The sequence below is a fragment of the Alligator sinensis genome, unplaced genomic scaffold (genome assembly GCF_000455745.1).
Source record: "Alligator sinensis unplaced genomic scaffold, ASM45574v1 scaffold84_2, whole genome shotgun sequence".
Lineage (NCBI taxonomy): Eukaryota > Metazoa > Chordata > Crocodylia > Alligatoridae > Alligator > Alligator sinensis.
The window spans coordinates 548,029-553,715 of record NW_005842247.1 but is presented as its reverse complement, the minus strand read 5'-3'; positions in this window follow the sequence as shown (position 1 = coordinate 553,715).

The following is a 5,687-nucleotide window of genomic DNA, read 5'->3' as shown; positions in this document are numbered from 1 at the left end:
TTGTAGGGCAAGCAGGGAGCTCCCTTAGATAATACAGGCATTTCCCTGCTCCCTCACCAGAGTCAACGCCTTGTTCCTCCACCCATCCTTCCTATTTATACTTGATTACAATTTGCCCTCACACTCTGTTTCCAGTAACTGGGCTCAATGCCAACATCACGCCTATGCAAAGCAGAAGCGTAACAGGCAGCACCACAGGCAGCTGCAGTGTCAATGACTGCAGCACAGTGAACTGCCATTGTAGCAGTGACTATTTTTGCACCCTTCTTCCAAAAGTGATGCCAAGGGCTGCTGTCCTTGTCAACCTCCTCTCAATTACTCTACTGATGCAAAGCTCACCCTCATGCAACTTTTATTTTACTTGTACCAAAGGAAACATGACAGTACTACTCAGGTATGTGATGATGTGAGGCATGTATCTCCTGCTACACATTCACTTCTTATTGTGAAGTCATCAGCTTCCCCAGTAGCAGTTGTTGCAAGGGATTTGAGCTTGGAGACCCAGATTTTAATATGATGAAGAAATCACAAATTTCTTCCATTAGGTGAGAATTCATTCTGAGTGTCCTGCAGTGTGCCTTCCCCATAGTTGTACACAAGTGTACATTTGTACCCTTCCTACATACCAATAATTGCACCTTTTTGACCCAATGGGGCTTGTCTCTGGGAAGGTACACAGCTGTGTGTGGGACTGTCCATACTGAACAGACTTCTGGTTTTAGATCACAGCTACTTCTGGAATTGGGAATTTCCTCCTAGAATTTTTCTACCCCAGTCTGGCTCTCAAGGGGTACATGTTTGCTTCAGGTGGGATTTCCCCTCTGAAAGGTCTAAGGGAGTGTCACATCCACATATTAATTGCCCAGCATATTTATTATTTACTGAAAAGAGAGCCTTTGCCAAGAAAGTGTTATTCAAGAGGGAAGCTAAGTCAAATGACTTGCCACCCAATGTGTATATGCTAGAGAAATTAATATTTTGAACTTCCCCTGGGGAGAAACCACTCCATGTATAGCAGATACATGTATCCACAGAGACCCGATGCTCAAGCATTGCTGGAGCAATCCTGAGGTAGAGCACACAAGCATCGCTAGCTTTGATGGAGCAATGTAAATTGATTGCATGGTGGTGCATGTGCAGCCTGGATGCCATGATTCTCTGCACTTCTCAGAATGTGGCAGGCAGTATATACATACCCTTAGGCATGGTCCCTAATATAATTAGACAATCTGTTCAACCAAAATGGCAGAACACATCCCATTCCATAGTATGAATATGTGCATGTATAATAGCACCTACTGCTGCACTGTCAGTAGGGTGAGCTGTCAAAATGCAATGCTGTGGACCAATGCGATGCTGTGGCTGGCAAAGCAAATCAAACTCCAGCGTGCATCTACTGATGCATCTCAAGCAAAACCAGGGATGTCATCCTCCCACTTTACTTGGCCTTGGTGAGGCCACAGCTGGAGTACTGCATCCAGTTTTGGGCCCCCCACTTTAGGAAGGATGTAGAAAAGCTTGAGAGAGTCCAGAGGAGAGCCACTCATATGATCCAAGGCCTGGAGGGCAGGCTGTACAAGGAGAGGCTGAGGGATTTGGGACTCTTCAGTCTGGAAAAGAGAAGACTCAGGGGGGACTTGGCAGCAGCCTACAATTATATAAGAGGGGTACATCAGAACCTAGGAGAACAGCAGGTCACCAGAGCTCCCCATGGATTAACAAGGTCTAATGGCCATAAACTCCAGGAAGCCCGATTTAGACTAGACATAAGAAAAAAGTTCTTTATGGTGCGTGTGTCCAGGGTCTGGAACAGTCTCCACCCAGAGGTGGTGCAAGCACCTACTCTGGACTCTTTAAAAAAACATCTGGATATTTTTCTTGCTGGGATCACTTGATCCCAGCTGACTTCCTGCCTATGGCAGGCTGGGGCTAGACTCAATGATTTCATGAGGTCCCTTCCAGTCCCTAATGTCTATGAAATCTATGAAAACAGGTGTCATCTGGAAGCAGAGTTAAAACTTCAGGAAGCTTGAAAACAACTTACACTGTTTTTTGACAAGTGCAAAGTCAACAAGCTGGTGCCCCCCTGAAATCCTAACGACAGTAAGCTGATTCTAGGGATATTTCCTGTCCCTCATCTGCAATTCTTTGCAAAGCCAGAGGCTTAGCAACCAGTCCTTGTCAGTCCTGCAGAAGAGATATTAGTCTCTGTTGCATCTTAAAGAGGTTTTAGTTTCAGTTTTGAAATATGGCAGGTTTCCTTCTTAGCATTGCGTAATTTTTTTTTAAACCAAATGTTAGAAAGGAATTTTCCCACATTTCACAGTCAAGGGAAGTGTAACAGCCCTTAAAACATGTGAGGACAACTGTTGATGCATATGTCACCCATTACTGTCAGCCTCAAACCTGACGGGTTTGGCTGCAAGGCTGTCATAGACATGGTAGTATGTATCTCGCCATGCCTGCCAGACTGCCTCAGTAACATGTACATCTTTGGAACTGAGTTCTACTTAGGTCTACAGCTTGTTTATTTAATATTTATGTTGCAGTAGCACCTACACACTGCCACATCAAGCACAGGGCCCCCTCATGCTAAATGCTATATAAATAGACAAGAAGAGACCATAGACAAGGAAAGAAAAATGGTCCTAGCTCAAAATAAAATCTTACAGATGATTCCCAGAGCTTACTTCCTCTCCACACAATTCCATCCCTCTGCCTTGTCTGTGTCTGTTGTGCCCTATGGACACTGAACCAATTACATGGTTAATTTTACCTTTTGTTTTAATTGAGCCCTTGTTGTCTTATTCCTCCCTGTACCTCTCTTTGAGAGTTGTTTCAATCTTTAATGCTTATTCAGCATTCACACAACCCTGGTTTCCACACATCTCTTTGCTGGAGGGATCTGCAGGTGTCAGGGACTCAGGAAGTATCTGAAGGTCTGCTCTCCTTGTCCTGCTCCTGTTATTCCTTTCTTGCATGGTGGGGGTCTGGAGTCTTATGAAGTCCGAGGAGGGTTGAGGGGTGGGAAGGATGTTGCCAGGCCTTGCCCATGCAATCTGATATTAAGACTTGAAAGCTGTCAGTGTGTCTGGGTGCTTAGTACTGTGCTGCTGGTTCTCCAGCTGTGCCCCCCACCCCCACTCCCTTTTTCCCTTCACTTGGAAGACAATTCTTTTGACACATCCTCTGGGGAAGGAAGCTTCTGGCCCCTTCCTACATGGTCTGGTAGGAGGGTGGCGGGGGGAGGGAATGAGGGTGAAGACTTCTGTATACAGCCATAGGGCAGGCAGGTTTGAAAATACAGGCTTAAGTCCTTTGGTAAGTATCAAACATATTAATGGAAGTTTAATACAAGGAATAGACTGACTTATTCTTTTGAAACTTGTTAAACAGCATTAATTAAAAACAAACAAACAAACAAACAAAAAACAACCACTCTGTCATCTTCCAGCAGGATGATCTTGTGGGATGGGGAAGATCTGGGTTCTATTCTTGGACCAGTCACAAATTTCCTGTGGCCCTGAAGGAGTCATTTATCCTCTGTGTGCTTCCCTTTCCTTATCTGTAAAATGGGGATAGTGACACTTACCTGCCTCATAGCTCACAAGGGGATTGTGGGGCTAAATTCACGAAAGCTTTTTGTGATGGGTAGATACTAAATAGAAGTAAAGGATGAATTATTTGTGTGTCAGAGGTGGCAGCACTCAGGGATGTAACTTCATGAAAGCCAGGTACAATGGTGCTAGTGTGGGCAGGTCCTCTACACAGTTTTCTCTAAGCATCCCTCACACCACAGCTGCAGTTAGCACTGTTCCAGCCCCCAGCATCTCTGTACTGAGGGCACATCATGGTACTGAGCTGCGTGGCACTGGGTGGAGTGGGGACAATGGTGGGTAGTTCTGACTTTCATCATATGAAAGATGTGAACCATCAGGCAGTGCAAGCCTGATCCTCACCCACTGCACTTCCTCCTGTCTGGTATTTTACCTCATGCTCAGGCATGCTATGAACCTTGCTGGGAGCTGCAGTGCACATTTTTATTACTTTTCTTACTTCTGTTTCAAACTCACTCTGTACAGTTCTGCCTACCCGTTAGCTGGGGTGCTCTACTTCTACTGCCCCAGGCTCCCAATAAAATTAATCTTAACACTGCACAGGGAGGGCAGTGGGTGGGTAACTCCTCAGGGTGCTAAAATGCCTGGAGGCTTTGGGTTGGTTTTCTCATTTAAGCATTTATTTTCCCCTCCAGGAATAGCATTCTTTGAATCTCTCAAATGGTGGCAGAAATAGTAACAGATGCCAGAGGTATGGTGTGTTCATGTAAACTGACATCAAATTAAACATATGTATACACACACACATATATAGATCTATCTAATATCTATCTGTCTATCTATCTGTAAAGGTTTTAAGGATACTGGTTTCTATTGTAAAGACATTAAGTTTCTAAGACCCAAGTAGACAAAGCCTTGGCTGGGATGATCTAGTTGGGGATGGTCCTGCTTTGAGCAGGGGGTTGGACTTGATGACCTCCAGAGGTCCCTTCCAACCCTAATTTTCCATGATCCTATGATTCACTAGGATTCTTTCAATAGCTGGTCATATGATTCCATCTAGCCCTGCCAAGGAAGGCAAGGCTGAGCTGGTACTCAGTATGTGGTGTCTTATTCACTTGAAGAAATGTATTAAATTGTTTTAAGCTTTAAAAAAAAACCCTATTATCAACAACAGCCTTAGAGGGAATCCTTAGACCAATGGTTCTCAATGGATTCCCCCTAAGGCTGTTGTTGATAATAGGTTTTTTTTTAAGCTTAAAACAATTTAATACATTTTTCAAGTGAATAACACACCATATACTGAGTACCAGCTCAACCTTGCCTTCCTTGGCAGTGCTAGATGGAGTCATATGACCAGCTACTGAAAGAATCCTAGTGAATCATAGGATCATAGAAAATTAGGGTTGGAAGGGACCTCAGGAAGTCATCTAGTTCAATCCCTTGCTCAAAGTAGGACCATCCCCAACTAGATCATCCCAGCCAAGGCTTTGTCTACTTGGGTCTTAGAAAATTAATGTCTTTACAATAGAAACCTGTGTTCTTAAAACCATTACAGATAGATGGATAAACAGATAGATATTAGATAGATCTATATGTGTGCGTGTATACATATGTTTAATCTGATGTCAGTTTACTTGAGGTACCCCTTGGAAAATGCCAGCTTTTCCATTACTCTCCTTTATTGGACTTTCTGTGTAGCTGGGTAAAAAGCTAGACACGCTCCCGAATGCAAGACTTTCTTCCTGCAGTCTTCATGCCAGCGCTTGCCCGACTGCTCCCAACCACCCAGCTGGTCCAATAAAAGAGCTGACCCTAAGAAAGTCTTGCCTCGGGCATCATTTCTGCACCATCACGGCTAGGACATCCCTCTTCCAGTCTGCGATTCTCCCTCTGTTTCTGAGGAGGAGGAGGAGGAGGACAGAGGACAGCACCAGAGGGGCTCATTCTTCCATTGCCAAGACTAGGTGAGGAGGACCCGGCGGGGCCGCTGCTTGGGACAGCGCGGGAGTCTCCGGGCGTCTCCGCGGCCCCCGCGGCGGCCCTGTCGGAGGATCCTGCGGGGCAGCGCGGGGTCTGCGGCCGCGACCAGCGCACTGGCTCGGGCATGTCCTCCCCCGGCGCGGCCGG